We start from the raw sequence: 17,502 nt of genomic DNA, 5'->3' as shown, positions 1-17,502 counted from the left end.
TCAACACTTCTGATCGAAAAATTGTCTGACACATATTATTACAATCAATTATGTCATTTTCTCAAATTATTATCGTTCACGAAGGTGCTACATAGATTTTAAGTAACTTTAGTTTTCACTTCCCCTTCACTCCTTCATTCATTTTAAGTTAGGATTATTGGAAATTGAATAGTTTAATTTCTGCATTTATCACTGAAATTTTGAGTTCACCACCTGATTTTTGTTTTTAGTACTATAGGTTATGATTGGTTTAATGCATCAATGATTTTTAGTTAGGGATTTGATTTATGATATGGCATTGTTTAATTCAATTATATATGATTATGAGGTTTTTTTCTTCTTGTTGTTGAACATCAAAAGTGTTTTTGATAATAGCATTTGGAATTATTGTTGTTAGTGTTAATGCTTCTTTCTTCATCTTTTTCTGAAAGTTTTAAATTGCAATTGCGGTTGTGTGGATTTAAATGGTTGTTTGCTAATGTATTGACCTTTTGTGTTTTGATTTCAGATTTTGTGTATGATTTTGAATTCATTGAAGATTTCTTGCTGGCTATTGCTCTTGAATGATAACAATATTTGTTGGAGGTGAAATTTTTGATTGCTTCATTGGCATAGATGAAGACAGCGAAATTTTGGCGTCTTAGCATGGGCAATATGGAGATATTGCTTGGATCTCCGGTCGCACACCGTCCTCAGATGAAGAAGAAGCCAATGTGGATTGTTGTTCTGGTTTCATTTATAATCATGTTTCTAACTTGTGCTTATCTCTACCGGATGCAAAACACTACAAGTTGCAACATGTTCTATTCTAAAGGGTGCATAATTGATATTTCTGTTCTGTCCGTTTCTCATATTCCTGTAAGTGTTTACATAGAGAGAGGGATTACATTAGATATGCCACAAAATCCAAAAATCGCCTTCATGTTTTTGACTCGTGGTTCTTTACCATTTGAGAAATTGTGGGATAACTTCTTCCAAGTAAGGATTGTTTGTTACCTATCTAATCTATTATTTTGAATTCAATATTTGAACCATGTAATGTTAATTTGCATGAAGAGAGTTAGAGGCAACGACCAGCTTCTGAGTTATTAATGCTTCTTTCTTTTCTGGTAGGGTCATGAAGGGAAGTTTTCTGTTTATGTGCATGCTTCTAAGACTAAACCAGTTCACGTGAGCCGGTATTTTGTTAATCGGGATATACGCAGTGAACAGGTGCACAACCTTCTTTGGATTTATTGACTTAGGGTAACCTGATGGTGTAACTATTTGATAAACTTCATAAACAGATTTTGTTATAATTAATATTTGAATGTACTTTTAAGTTTGGTTATTTGTTTTGAAAGTAGCAATTGTAAGTTATTGATTGCTTTCTAAGTAGAAACTTTGAGAGTGAGACTAATTAGGTGCACTGTTGCAGCTGGTATGGGGCAAAAAGTCCATAGTTGAAGCAGAGCGACGACTGCTCGCAAATGCGCTGCAAGATCCTAATAACCAACACTTTGTTTTACTCTCTGATAGGTACGTTGCTTAGCTTTTTTTATAATAGATTATTATGTTTTAATTTCTGATCTTTTTGCATTGGCTTTGCAGCTGTGTGCCGCTGTATAATTTCAACTATATTTTCGATTATCTGATGTATACAGATATGAGCTTTGTCGACAGGTATGACATGCTCCCTCCAAATAGAGTTGGTTGACATGTTCTTTTATGCTCTCCTTGATTAATGAGCCCTTCACTTTTCCATTTTAGCTTTAGGGATCCTGGTCCTGTTGGCAATGGCAGGTATTCAGAACACATGCTACCTGAAGTTGAAATTAAGGATTTTAGAACGGGCACACCGGTAAAAAAATTCTTAAATCTTGTTACTGCTTACTCAATAATTTCTTTTTATCATTAAATATTTAAGTAAGTTGGATCCCAGGGCCTCACAGAGGTCAGGGCATGCCTAAAAGTCCATAGAATGTTGACTGCTTGCTCCATAATTTGAATATAAGCTTTACCTGTTTTTATTACATGGGGACCAAATCCGTGAAAAATAAAATACGGAGAGTAAAATCGTGATTTTAAAAATAGGGCGATCAAAATTGTATTTAAGTCTATATTATTAAATATAGTTCTCAATTAAACATTCCATCACAATGTTAAATTCTTTATGCAGTGGTTCTCTTTGAAGCGGCAGCACGCTGTTCAAGTTATGGCTGACCACCTTTATTACTCAAAATTTCAGGCTCAGTGTGAGGTATACTTTTTATATGTAAACCTTATTAATTTGTTCAATTGTTAATATGAATGTTCTTGACGTTAGTCCAGTGCGGATGGAAAGAATTGCATTCTAGATGGCATTACCTACCGACCTTCTTCACGGTGAGAATTTCGTCCGTGTTACAAGTATGTTTAACATTTTAAAAGTGTCAGCTAATTGACTAATATTTCTGTTATAGATTGTCGATCCTGGTGGAATTGCAAAATGGTCAGTGACTTATGTTGACTGGTCTGAGCAAAAAGGGCATCCCAAATCATATAGGACTCAGGATATTACAGATGAACTTTTGATGAATATTAAGGTATAGTGCTACTTCTGCAATTATAACTTCTACATAATCTTTTTGCATTTTTTATTATTAGAAGAATCTACTACATATATAGCCTGTATTATTGTCTGTAAAAAGTTTTGATTACTGATATATCTTCCTTTTGATTAATGTTGGAAAAAATTTGATGATTAGATTCTTCACTACTTGAACTCATTCTTCATGTGGATATTCATGTTGACTTTTGTATTTTTGCAGTCAATCGATGAAAGTGTGCACGTCACCAGTGACGAGAAGGTATGTTGAGAACTCTCTTGATCCTGATTTATGGATAATAATACTTTCAGCGACTTCACAATTTTCATTTGTTTCTTATAGAAAGAAGTACAAAGATGGCCTTGTTTTTGGAATGGATTTCGGAAGCCGTGTTACCTTTTTGCTAGGAAATTCAGTCCCGAAACAGAGGAGAATTTGTTGAAGCTTTTTTCCAATTATTCATCTTCATGAGCTGGCTAATTTTACTATAAATGAACAGACCATACAAAAATAAAAGAGAAGGAAAATTTCTTAAGCTTAATGAACAGACCTACAAGACTTCTGTTTGAAACTGTGTAAACCATTTTCTCATGTAGATGTTTTTTTAATTATTTATCATTTAATGTATTGAGTTTTTAATTATTTTAAGTTCATAGAAATTGTGTTTATCTGGCAACAGTTGCTCAACGGCAACCTTTGTTGTAAATATTAGACTAGAAATTTTGCTCTATGAAACATAGAAACGACACTGATGCGTCAACACCGATAATAATTTGAGAAAAAGAAATATTTGAATAGAAGAAGTAAATGTGTCGGTGTATGTAAGCATCAAACACGTTTTCAATGTGAAGTGTTGGAGCTACATAGATTTTGCTTAAGGGATTGATCTAGCATTAATATTCATAAACTTAAACTTAGTCAACTAGTTTTAGGAATTGAGTTCTGAATGCGTCCATGATAATCATTAGCTACTAAGAAGTTCACACCCAATTCTTTGAAAGTAAATAAAGCTATTAGCAGAAGATCAATACTAATATCTTTGATTGGACCTACACTTATACAAAACAAATGATAAAAAAACCTGGTTAGTCTAATACCAATTCTTCTCCACCAGCAGAGTGGAATGTAACCACTGGAAACCCTATCAGATGCTTATACTCCCAAAGTAACAAACTAACCCTGGATATTCTAACACTGTAGATATTCTAACAAGTGAAATCATGTATGGGAAAAGCTACATGTTCATATCCATTATCTTATCAATGTCATCGTTGAACAAGATATCCAACATTGAATCCTCCTTGTACTCTGGTCAACCAAAGGGAAGGACACGAGTTCGTCAGGAGATTGAATTGAGCATGCTTTTGAGGGAAATCACACATGGTTAGTGCATATCAAAATGTTTACTGCAAAGTTCACGTGGTACTCTTCTCTTCCACCAAAGTCGATACAGACATTGGAAAACATGTAAATATGTTTCCATGACAAATTCTATTAGCCTCAATCATAGGTTAAGATAGCCGATTTCATGAATCTCAGACAAAAAGTAGATGAATCGACTGCTAACTTCATTGAAAGTTTATGAAAAACTGCTGGAAAATGTTGTCTAATTTCCTAATGCTGAATATGCATCAATAGCATGCACTGCAACTAAAATAAAATTTGGTTGGACAAGCCTTTCATGATATGAACATATTACACTAAAAAATAAAATTTATGTTTCGAGTGAAACATACTTCGAGCGAATGAACGGTTTGAAAGCATTCGTATTAAGGAAGCTACAATAGCCTCGAATATAACTGCTACTCTCGCTCGAAAGGTTCAAATGTAGTAACCTCCAAGAAACTACCACTCAAAGGCTTCTCTCATTGGGTGAAGGCATTGATTTCATCTTCGACTTCAAGGCTCAAATGCTTGAATCTTTCATTCTTGTTCTAGTTATAGAACATTTATGTTGGAAAAAATTGTGAAAGTACAAGGAATATATACTAATATAAACTTAGTACTATAACATTTACAATAATTGGGTTTTCATTATGTTAAATAACTCAACAAGTGCATTTGACACTTATCAACTCACCCCAACTTAGAACTTTGTTTTTCAAGTTCTGCAAAAATTAGGTACAAAGCAAAATACGTCAAGAATTTCCATAATGATGAATAAAAAAATGTGTTTAAAGTTTGCATGATTAACGGAAACTCAAGATAGAAATCAAGTCTTATGAATAGCCTTGAATAAATTGCTTATTCAAATTAAGATTTCAAATCTTCAAATCCACAACAAATTGATTTAGAATCACTTATTTTTGACTAATAAATACACTCAATGGTTGGTATTTTACACAAATCATGCAATGTATATACAACAAATATATTTTGAAATACATTTAAGCATAGTATCAAATATGCATGCAGCCATAGATCATCGAGGTCTTATTCAGAGTTGTAACATGGTTGAACTACTAACGATAGTCTATTATTTATATATACAATTATTTACAAGTACCAGCATACAACTCTCATTTTTTCACCATGTTTAACCGTGTGTTTCGTTTGGATGGTAAATGGAATGAAGGTGAATGTGTTTTGAGACCAATATGTGAGGTTTGGAAGTTGAAGGAGCTAGTGATGCTAATTGATGGCAAACATGTTCAGAAAGATAACAATAACAATAGAAGAAGATGCAAATATTCATGTAAAAATGCCATTGACCTCTGTGTTACTTGCTGAAACTTTTCAATTCTAATAGATTATTTTGTCTTAGGTATGATTTGAGAAAGAAAAAAAAGTTGATGACATAATCGAAAGGAGAGTTATTTCAAAAGGTCATGAATTTTGTAATTGTAAGATCTTGTTTAGTGCAATAATCTTCGCATTCTTTGCTAATTGTTCTGATTATGGTTTATCTTTAGGAAAATTCTATGGCGAAGTCATGAGAATGACTTTTCTGGTGAAGTTAAATGACAAATCATTGAACATTTGTGTATTTAATTCATGCCACGTCAGATTATATGGTGTATTGCACATTTGCCCATAAAGTGTGTCATTATATCTTTACTTATTGCAATTGTGTTTCTGATTAAATCAAAATTAAACATAGATTCTCATTTTTTTTTTTGAAGGAAGAAATTCATTGCATTTCATTAGCTAAAATATGCCAAATACATGTAGGTACATCATCAATAACATGGGGGCTAGGATTAGACAGGGCTGCCTGAGCTAACTCGTGAGCTACCCTATTTGCTTGCCTCCTGCTGAACTCAACATGAGAGTTTTGAAATCTATCTACTAGCAGCTGTTTACAAGCAGTGATAATACATCCAAACTCGCTACTATCATCTAAACTAGAATTGACACACTCAACAACCCTTTTACAATCAAGAACAAAATCTACATTATCAAATTGTTGATTAGAGAGTCAATCCAAAGCTGTGTGTAGTCCAACAGCCTCCCCCACATCTATATCACAAAGAGGGGCAAACCATTCTGTTCTTGCAAGAACAAAAGCACCATCATCATCCCTAAGACACATGCCCAAACCAACCCTGTTCAGAGAAGTGGAAAAGGATGCATCAATGTTGCATTTATACCTGCCAGGTGCCGGTTTCTTCCAAACATCTTCCTCTTGTCTCAAAGGTTGAACCTGCGGAGTTATGGGTTGAGTATGAAGGTGAGAAAAACACAAGAAGGGGGGTTGAATTGTGTTTTTGAAAAATTCTTCGTTTCTCCTAAAAACTGAACACACTGATCAGAAGCTAAGTGAGACAGCTTCTGAAGTGATAATCAGAATCTAAATGCAGCGGAATAAAACAGAGAGAGAGAGAAGAAGAACGACACAAAGCAATTATACTGGTTCCTTCCACAATCCGGAAGTAGTCCAGTCCCCCTTGCACTTCCAAGGAGATTTCACTATGAGTAATATCTGATTACAAATGCTCAAGCACACAAGCAAGAGACTTCCAATGCTCAAGCACACAAGCAAGAGACTTCCTTTGCTCAAGAACACAATCAAGAGACTTCCTGCTCAAGCACAACTGCAAGAGACTTCCTAACTAAACAAAATTACACAGAAAATTGTTTAAGGTTGAACACTTGATATACAATCAGAGGTGCTCACAATACAAATCAGATACAGACTCAATGGACTTAAGAATTTCTAAGATATGACTTTGAGACACAGAAATTCTAAGTGAATGCAGAACAATTTCAACAGAGGTTTGGTACTTGTGAAAATCTTGTGAGTCTTTCGTTCAGCGTTCTTGCATTACCAATTCTCTAAGTCTTCACTCCTTTATATAGAGGTGTGAGAGAGACGTTGTGAAATTGCCAGCACACCAAAGAGTCGTTGTTGAAGCTTGATCTTTCACCAATAATCTTTTGCCTGATTTGGCTGTTGTCCTATGAAGAACAAATTTGAAATCCATTCCTTATCCAAAGGAACATCTATGCAGGCGAAACCGTATTCTGGAGCTGTTTTCTTGTCCTGTAGTGCGGACACAAAACAGAGTAGTGGAGAACGTGGTTGTACAATTCGTACAAAGTACAATGTCAACGCTTTCGTCCAAATTGCAAACACACGCCTTCAAACACCTTTGAAATGACCGTTGCAAACTCCACTAATCCTTTGTTTGTGTTTTCGAATCCAATAGACAGCTTTTGCATTGATGATTCTTCAATTCTTGATTCTTTGCAAATCCAGTTGATATTCAGCTTCTGGTGAAATGGCTTCTGATGAGGCAGCTTCTGATGATGCAGCTTCTGATGATATGACTTCTGCAGCTTCTGATGACGCAGCTTCTGATGATGTGGCTTCTGGACCTCTTGTCTTCAGAAGCACTATTCTTCAGGAGCAGCTTACTTCAGGAGCGCTATTTCTTCAGGAGCGCTTTTTCTCTTCAGTAGCAAGATGCCTTCAGGAGCGTCCAAGCTTCAATTTTTTGTTGTTTCCATAGCTCTTTATTTGCTCATTCAGAACCAATGATGATGTAACTTTATAATTATGGTCCTGTACACTTGAACAAATATTAGCTAGTCCAATTTACAATTTTTAATACCTTGTTATCATCAAAACCCTTTAAGGTTCATTGTTAAACACATTTTGTTCCAACAATCTCCCCCTTTTTGATGATGACAAACAAAAGTATTTAAAATTGATCAATTGTTGTTAATCTAATTAACAAGTTGACTTTGGGGTTCTGAGGTTTGTAAGCTCAGAATCTGAGGTTTGTAAGCTCAAACTCCCCCTGAGTCTGATAGTCTTTAAGGTGAGGTTTGTAAGCTCCCCCTAAGTTCTATCCAGGTTAATTAAATTCATTTTTCGCACAATAATATTATCAGAGCTTAAAAACAAAATTGAATCATTGAAAGAATTAATTTATAGATAAGAAGAATGGTTCAATTAATTTTACTTGAATTTTGATACTCCTTCGTTCGTTCATAGCTTATACCAATAAGGTAAAAAAAATGATAGAAGGTTTTCAAAAATTTCAAATGCCATTAATGGGGCTCAGAGCCTTTAAATACTTGTCACATATACTCCCCCTTTTGTCATTATCAAAAAAAAAAATTAAAATAAATTTAAGCATAAAAGACAAAAAGATATGAGAAAAACTCAAACAGGAGAGAGTATAAAAGAAAATGAACTAAATAAGTCAGAGCAAAATATATGAACATGCATATCAATTGTCAGAAGCAGCTAAACAGTCAGAATCAGTAAGCATTCAGAAGCAAGAGAAATAAGACAAGATGGTTTCAGAAGCATGGACTAAAAAATTTTAAAACAGACAACAAACAAAGAAAAACACAAGGGTGTGCAACTAAGGGTGGGTTTGTTGTTGTTTCTTCATTTCTTCCATTTCTTCAATCTTCTTCTTCAACAGTTCTTCAAGTTGTTGTTGCCTCTGAAGAAGAGCTTGTTCCCTTTCTCTAGCTTCTTGCTGCTGCTGTGCCATCTGTTTCTTCAGAAGCTTACACAACCTGGCTTCTCTGGTCAAGTAATCCGTTTCAAAGAAGAAAGGCTGGTTTGCCAGGAGCAGTGTAGAACTTCTTACTCTAAGACTCTGATTCAGATTTTCCATTAGCCTTCTGACTGAAGCTTGCTTGACTCTGATGCATTTAACCCTTATGCTTTCAATTAGCTCAGTTGCCCGGTTCTGAAGAGATGCCCAGGAGTCATCATATGCACTTGTGAGATCAATTGTCCTTCGTTGATCCACAAGATTATGCAACTGACTCAGGATTGAGAGAAGCTCAGAATTAATATATCCAGATTCCAGGATGTTTGAGGGTGGTTGTTCAAGGATTTCAAGATCAGAATCACTGATTTCCAAATCTTGAACAGGGTTAGGAACTGGAATGGTAAAGTGTGTTTGTGTGTTTGAAGATGAAGGCTGGTTAGAATCAATGTGTGTAGTGGAGGTTGAGTCTTGAACATTGACTAGAGAGATGTCAACATCCATGGGAGTTGGTTCTGGAGAGTGTTCAGGTAAAGGTTGAAATTCAGTTTCAGTTGGTGGTTGTTGTGGTGAAGTTGTTGTTTGATTGTTGAGTTGGGGGTCAATGATGGCTATTGGTGATTGTGGGGGTGTTGTGGGTTTTTGTGGTTCAGGTGTTTGTTGATGGGGGTTTTCTGAAACAACATTTTCAGAAGCAGATGCTTCTGGAGTTGTTTCAGAGGCCTTTTCTGTTGTAGACTCAACATTTTCTGGAGGAATCATGTTGAGAGGTTGAATGTTAAGAGGTTGAGGGTGAAGGCGAAAAATAGTATCAAAGACTCTTTCTCTCTGCTCAGCCAGTTCAGCCAACTTCTCAATAATTATGTGACCAACTGGTTCATAAGTAGTTGACTGAGAGGGCTTATCGTTGGTTTTGGATGATGTTGATTGGCTTTTTACTGGTTTTCGAAACAGTTGAGCTAAGGGTATATCATCATCAGAATCATCAGAGTCTGATAATGATTTGGATGCGGAATCTGATGATATATTAATTACCTTCTCTGGTTCAGGATCAGAATCCTCTTGAGCAAACTCACTGGTCATCTGCAACATTTTCTTGGCTTCTAAGACTACAGACTCTTGTAGCTCAGCAGCAATTTCCAAGACTTTTTCAGCTGCTGCCTTCTTCTCTTGTAACTCCTTTAACTCCAAATCAGAAGCATCTTGAGCTGTAGAGGTGATATGAGGAAAATCCTTGGTCCTCCTCAAGGCTGGCTTCCTCTTCCTCTTTGGTATAGCAGGTTGATCAAGAGAAATGCCAACACCCATGATCAACCTGGAATCCATGTCTTCAATGGCTTCTTCAATAGAAGGTACTGATGAACTACCAATTTTGAGCTTGTCAGTAGCAACTTTTGCCTTTTTAGCAGGTTGTTCAACCTCTAGATATTGCTCTGCAGTTATCTTCCTTTTTGACTTTCTGCCTCTGGCTCGTGGCAGAGCACCACCATACATTTCCTCTGGAATATCTTCCAATCTGATTCTCTCATTGGTTGCCTCAAAATGTTCCTTGATATAGTACATCTGCACTTCAATGGGATCCTTCTTGCAGATGGGTGGAAAGTCCTTCATAAGATCAGACTTAACAAATGATTCACTTAAATCAGTTTGAAGTTTGGTGACTTCACTGATTAGCTTCATATTCAAGAGAGTATGAGCATTAATGAATTTTCCAGTTTTTGTGTCAAGTAGCTGATCTGTGAAGCCTTGAGATTGACTGAGACTGTCCAAGATACCTCCTTGATAGAATATTTCTGAGAGGAGTCTTCCATAAGGAACCAAGGGTTTATCCAGTAGCTGACTTTGTTTCAAACACTCTACCAAGTACTTGAACATGTATTTGGGCACATTCACCTTTTCCTTCTTGATGAAGTGCTGGAGAAGGACCTTCTGAGCTAGATTTGGTTTCACACAGTCACCACTTGGAAACAGGTTCTCATTCTGAATCTTCAGAAGCATCTTAGTTTCCATGCTCAATTCAGCATATTTCTTCTCCTTCTCAGAATTGTATATCACCAAGTTGGCTTGCTTTTTCCAAATGCATTTTTCAGCAGCATCTGAAAGATCAATTCCAGAGTAGTATCCAGAGGCTGCAGCCTTGAGAACATACTCTATGTGCCATTGTGCAAGTCTTATTGGAATACCACAGATGCTGGACCTGATTTCATCTTCCACAAATGGCGCAAGACCCATTTCTTCTCTTGTTTTCCCTTCTAATTCAGGATACATTAGCACCATCTGACTTTCCTCAGCTAAGGATGCCGCTTTGTTGTAGAATTTTGCTCTTACCCAGAAGTGTCTAACCAGAGCTTCATATGTTGGTCCATTCAACATTTTGAAATAATCCATGAGTCCTTGCTCTTCATAGTAGCTTCTGATTGAACACCTATGAAAATTCAGAGAATCAAAGTCCACTGGATTCTCTATCTGAACCTGCAAATCCCATTCTTCCAATTTCATGCTTCTTCCTCTGTAGTCATATTCAGGGACCATTCGTGAAGTAGATACTGAATCTTCTCGTTGCGAGCTTGATGATGCCATTTGATGATTTACGAAGATTTGAAGAAGATGAAGATTTTAGGGTTCTAAGGTTGAGAGAATGCGCTTACTTCGCAAGAGGTTTGAGAGCAAATGTGTTTGTTGTGAGTGAGTAGTGTGTGAATTGTCAAAGTGTTAAAAGTAAAACGATTGCAATTCAAAAGAGACAAACAAACATAACATTAATGACAAAATTGGGGGCGCGTGAAAAGTACTTTCAAAGCTTTTAAATCATCATTGCCCTTTTAGTTATACACCAACACATATAGGCCACGTAAGAAATTCACAGAGTAACTACCAAGTTAGTGGGCCAGAAGTTACTTTTTTAAAAGGTAACTTCCAACGTTTCCACTAATTCAACTATTCAGAAGCAACAAATCCAGCTTCTGGACTTCAGATGCTGACGTCATCATCAGAAGCGAGTTTTCCTCAGAACCTCAATAAAGAGCTTCTGATGGACTACCGCTTCTGAACTAACTTCAGAACCTAAAATCCTATTCAGGAGCAAGCAAGCATTTAATCAGATACAAAGTGCATGTTCAAATTTTTCTTTATAAAATCAAATCTTTCAACAGTTAAAGGCTTAGTAAATATATCAGCCCATTGATTTTCAGTATCAATGAATTGTATATCTAAAATTCCTTTTTGAACATAATCTCTGATAAAATGGTGTTTGATTTCAATGTGCTTCGCTCTTGAATGCAAAATTGGATTTTTAGACAAACAAATAGCAGCAGTATTATCACAATAAATGGGAATACTGTTAGCAGTTATCTGATAATCTTCCAACTGATGTTTCATCCAAAGTAGTTGTGTACAACAACTTGCAGCTGAAATGTATTCTGCTTCTGCTGTAGACATAGCAATAGTTGTTTGTCTTTTGCTGGCCCAGGATATAAGATTATCACCCAGAAATTGACAATTGCCACTGGTTGACTTTCTTTCAATCCTATCACCAGCATAATCAGCATCACAGAATCCAATTAGCTTATAATCTAAGGATTTCCTATAAAGGAGTCCAAGATTGGTCGTTCCTTTCAAATACCTGAAGATTCTCTTGACAGCAGTCATATGAGATTCTCTAGGATCTGATTGGAATCTTGCACACAAGCATACACTGAATAAAATATCTGGCCTAGATGCAGTGAGGTATAACAAAGAACCAATCATACCTCTATACAGCTTCTGATCTACTTTAGTTCCTTCATCTTCTTTGCTCAGGTTGCACGTAGGATGCATTGGAGTGTTCATCACTTTACAATCTTCAAGTTTGAACTTCTTCAGAAGCTCCTTTGTGTACTTTGATTGATGAACATAGACTCCATCTTTGCATTGATTGATTTGAATGCCAAGGAAGAACTTCAGCTCTCCCATCATGCTCATTTCAAATTCATCCTGCATTAACTCAGAAAATTCCTTGCAAAGAGATGCATTAGTAGAACCAAATATTATATCATCAACATATATTTGTACAACAAGAATATCTTTCCCAAGGGTCCTTCTGAAGAGTGTAGTGTCAACCTGTCCTCTCTTAAAATCATTTTTGATTAAGAAATTACTTAGTCTATCATACCAAGCTCTGGGAGCTTGTTTCAAGCCATATAGTGATTTCTTCAATTTAAAAACATGGTCAGGATATTTAATATCCTCAAATCCAGGAGGTTGCTTAACATACACTTCTTCTTCTATGACACCATTGAGAAATGCACTCTTGACATCCATCTGATATAATATTATGCCATGATTAACTGCATAGGAAAGAAGTAACCTGATTGCTTCCAATCTTGCAACTGGAGCAAACGTTTCAGTGTAATCAATGCCTTCTTGTTGACTATACCCTTGTGCAACAAGCCTGGCTTTGTTTCTTGTTACTTCACCTTGCTCGTTCAGCTTGTTTCTGAATACCCATTTTGTTCCAATAATGTTCTTGTGCTGAGGTTTGGGTACCAGATCCCACACATCATTTCTTTGAAATTGATTCAACTCTTCTTGCATAGCTAGGATCCATCCATCATCTGAAAGTGCTTCATCAACTGTTGTAGGTTCAATCATTGAGATTAGTCCAATCATTGACTCTTCTTGTCTGAAATGTGATCTTGTTCTTCTTGGACTATCTTTGTTTCCAATGATTAGCTCTTCAGGATGTGAAGACTTGTGTTTGAATGTGTTTCTGGGAGGATCTTCTTGATGTGAGTCATCTTGTGCTTCATCAGAAGCAGCTTCATCTTGTGCTTCTGATGTGGGTTCAGCTTCTGGACTATTTTCAGACTCAGCCATCTGATCAGGTTCTGGAGTAGCTTCAGGAACCTGTATCTCTGCAAAACTTTCACCTTGCTTTGAAGTTTTATCTTCAAGCTCTTTGTCATCAAATTTAACGTGCATAGATTCTTCAACACAGAGTGTTTCTGAATTATACACCCTGTATGCCTTTGACCTTTCAGAGTAACCTAAAAAGATTCCTCTTTGGGCCTTGGCATCAAATTTCTTTAGGTAGAGCTTGTTGTTCAGAATGTAACATGTACATCCAAATTGATGAAAGTAAGAGATATTGGGTTTTCTTCCTTTAAAGAGTTCATATGCTGTTTTCTCCAAAATAGGTCTAATATAGATCCTGTTTTGAACATAGCATGTTGTATTCACTGCTTCTGCCCAAAAATGTTTTGGTAAATTGTTTTCATGAATCATGGTTCTGGCCATTTCTTGTAAAGTTCTATTCTTTCTCTCTACAACCCCATTTTGTTGTGGTGTTCTAGGAGAAGAGAATTCATGGAAAATTCCATGTTTTTCACAAAAAGCTTCAAATGGCTCATTTTCAAATTCTCCACCATGATCACTTCTGACTTTCAAAATTTTTGATTCTTTTTCAGATTGAATTTGAGTGCAGAAGCTACTGAATACATCACACACAACATCTTTACTCTTTATGAATTTCACCCAAGTCTATCTGCTGTAATCATCAACAATGACTAATCCATATCTGCTTCCATATAAGGATGCAGTACTTACTGGTCCAAATAAATCAATATGGAGTAATTCTAAAGGTCTTGAGGTTGAAACAATATCTTTTGTTTTAAAAGATGATTTCACAATTTTCCCTCTCTGACATGCACCACAGAGTGCATCTGAATGATAGTCAATGTCTGGTAGCCCTTTCACAAGTTGTAACTTACTAAGCTTAGAGATTAACCTCCAGTTAGCATGTCCCAACCTTCTGTGCCACATCCATTTCTTATCATTCACTGATAGTAGGCAAATCACCTTCTGATCAGCCAGTTCAGAAAAATTGATTTTATAGACATTGTCAACTCTCTTTCCTTTGAACACAATGGATTTGTCTTCCTTGTTGATTACTGTACAGTTGGGTTTTTCAAAAAGCACATCATAACCATTATCACAAAATTGACTAATGCTCAAAAGGTTATGTTCAAGACCATCTACCAACCATACATTATTAATTGAGGTAGAGGAGTTACCAATAGTTCCTGTACCTATGATCTTGCCTGACTGGTTGCCTCCAAATTTCACATTTCCTCCCTCTTTCATTGTTAGGCTGAGGAACATGGACTTGTCTCCTGTCATGTGTCTTGAGCAACCACTGTCTAGGTACCATGATCTTTGCTTTGGCACTGCTCTTAGACATACCTGCATCATTGACATTTTTAGATTTAGGTACCCATTGTTCTATGGGTCCTGGAAGGTTAGTACTTAAGGCTTTACTCTTCACTTCTTGTACCTTGTGCTGTGAGTTGGGTTGCTTCTGATTAACCATCACCTTAGGTTTTGGTACTTCAGAAGCAGTAACTGTCTTCTTCTGAAACTTAGACTTCAGAACCCCAGATTTTGGTTTCACCAGACTCTGAGGAATAGGTTCTGATCTTTTCAGGATCCTAACCTTTGAAGTTTTGGAATCAGATTTGATCATAGCCTTTGACTTAGAGTTCTTTGGCTTTGAAGTAATCTTAGCCTTAGAACTAGAAGCTTCAGGTTCTGATTGAACAACAGTTTCCAACTCAGCCCCTTCTGGTACAAAGAATGTTTTCAGACCTTCCTTGATGCATTCACAACAAGACTTTAGATTGGTTTTCTCCAGTTTCACTTCTGGAAAGCCAATTCCTCTGCCATTGTTCTTGTAAATGCTATAAATCATAGAAGCTACTCTGCTTCTGTCAATGCCAGATATAATAAAGTCTTCAAGAGCAATTTCATGGTTACTTAAAGGTTTTTCATTACACTTTTCTTGTAGCTTCTGACATAAGAACCTGAGCTGATCTTCATATGTTTTACACATGAAGTCAAAGCCCCTAAGTCCTTGTTCAGAAGCTTTCAGATCCAATAAAGTTGATTTTTGCTGTTGTACCAAATCAGCATATTTTTCTTTTAAATCCTTCAACTCATTGGTTCTTACTTCAAAATGTGTAAGAAGTTCTTTAAGTGACTCAACAAGTTCATCTCTGGGAATTTTGGAATATACCTCATTTTCATCTTCTGAGTCTGAATCTGACCCAGCTTCTGAAGTTGCTGTTGCTACCAACCCAACAGCTACCTTTGCATCTTCATCAGCTTCCTCTTTATCAGATCCAGATTCACTACCCAAATCATCCTAGGTTGCCATTAAACTCTGCTTAATCTGCTTCTTGAGTTTGCTTGGTTTGAATGTAGACCTCTTTGACTTGTCCTTTGACTTTTCTCTTTGAAGATCAGGGCATTCAGCAATGAAGTGTCCAGGCTTCTTACAGTTGAAGCATCCCTTCTGATCTTCTTTCCTTGAGCTTCTGGAGTTACCCCTTCTGGAGAGAAACTTTCTGTTCTTCTTGGCCAGATATTGAAGTCTGTTTGAGAGCATGGCCATTTCTGCAGCATCTGGTTCAGAATCTGAACTTGACTGTTCTTCCTCTTCAGATTCAACCACTTTGAGAGCTTTTGATGACTTGCCTTTGGATGGAAGAGCTATTGATTTACTCTTCTTAGTAGACTCATGTTCATTAAGACTTAACTCATGAACTTTGAGAGAACTAACAAGATCTTCGACACTTAAAGTGTTTAAATCTTTAGCTTCCTCAATGGCAGTCACCTTCGGTCTCCATCTGGCAGGTAAGCTTCTGAGAATCTTGCTTACATGATCAGAAGCAACATAGCTCTTCTTTAGAATCTGTAGACCAGAAACTAAGGTTTGAAACCTTGAGTACATCTCCTCAATAGTTTCATCATCCTTCATTTTGAATAACTCATACTGATGTACAAGCAGGAGAGCCTTTGCTTCTTTGACCTTCTTGCTCCCTTCATAATTTGAACAGAGAGAAGCAAACATAGCTTTAGCAGTGGATTTGTCACTCATCTTCATGTATTCTGCTTTGGGTATGGCAGTGACAAGAGCTCCTCTGATAATATGATGCTTCTTGTAAAGTTTCCTCAGTTCTGGAGTATGTTTCTTTCTATCCACAGCAGCTCCTTCTTCATCAAGGACTAAACCACCAACGCCGTCTTCCAGAATATCCCACAATTCTTCATCTAGGCTCATGATGTAACTGTAAAAATTGGTCTTCCACCAAGAGAACTCTTCAGCATCTCCATTGAACTTTGGAACTTTTCCAACACTGGTTTTCTTACTATCACTATAATCATGTGAGACATTTTTATAGCTAGTATCACCATCAGGAGGAGGAGTAGTCATGTTTTTCTCAGATCTTTGACTGTTGCACGGTTAAGTGATACACAACAGACCAAGGCTCTAGATACCAATTGAAGGTGAGAAAAACACAAGAAGGGGGGTTGAATTGTGTTTTTGAAAAATTCTTCGTTTCTCCTAAAAACTGAACACACTGATCAGAAGCTAAGTGAGACAGCTTCTGAAGTGATAATCAGAATCTAAATGCAGCGGAATAAAACAGAGAGAGAGAGAAGAAGAACGACACAAAGCAATTATACTGGTTCCTTCCACAATCCGGAAGTAGTCCAGTCCCCCTTGCACTTCCAAGGAGATTTCACTATGAGTAATATCTGATTACAAATGCTCAAGCACACAAGCAAGAGACTTCCAATGCTCAAGCACACAAGCAAGAGACTTCCTTTGCTCAAGAACACAATCAAGAGACTTCCTGCTCAAGCACAACTGCAAGAGACTTCCTAACTAAACAAAATTACACAGAAAATTGTTTAAGGTTGAACACTTGATATACAATCAGAGGTGCTCACAACACAAATCAGATACAGACTCAATGGACTTAAGAATTTCTAAGATATGACTTTGAGACACAGAAATTCTAAGTGAATGCAGAACAATTTCAGCAGAGGTTTGGTACTTGTGAAAATCTTGTGAGTCTTTCGTTCAGCGTTCTTGCATTACCAATTCTCTAAGTCTTCACTCCTTTATATAGAGGTGTGAGAGAGACGTTGTGAAATTGCCA

At 36.6% G+C, this 17,502-nt stretch overlaps 1 pseudogene across 1 annotated transcript; it reads left to right on the top strand.

Moving 5' to 3' along the window:
• The first annotated feature begins 492 nt into the window (after nucleotides 1–492).
• On the top strand, nucleotides 493–3,243 carry LOC146945741 (glycosyltransferase BC10-like; annotated as a pseudogene). Its single transcript, XR_015026474.1, has 10 exons — nucleotides 493–978; nucleotides 1,114–1,212; nucleotides 1,418–1,518; nucleotides 1,591–1,662; nucleotides 1,750–1,840; nucleotides 2,159–2,239; nucleotides 2,306–2,364; nucleotides 2,442–2,564; nucleotides 2,790–2,828; nucleotides 2,910–3,243. The product of XR_015026474.1 is annotated as a glycosyltransferase BC10-like (transcript).
• Nucleotides 3,244–17,502: the final 14,259 nt, after the last annotated feature.

Source organism: Medicago sativa, chromosome 2 (assembly GCF_051527215.1).
Source record: "Medicago sativa cultivar Bolivia chromosome 2, Bolivia_mono, whole genome shotgun sequence".
NCBI classification, from domain to species: domain Eukaryota; kingdom Viridiplantae; phylum Streptophyta; class Magnoliopsida; order Fabales; family Fabaceae; genus Medicago; species Medicago sativa.
This window is presented reverse-complemented; position numbering and strand designations above follow the sequence as displayed.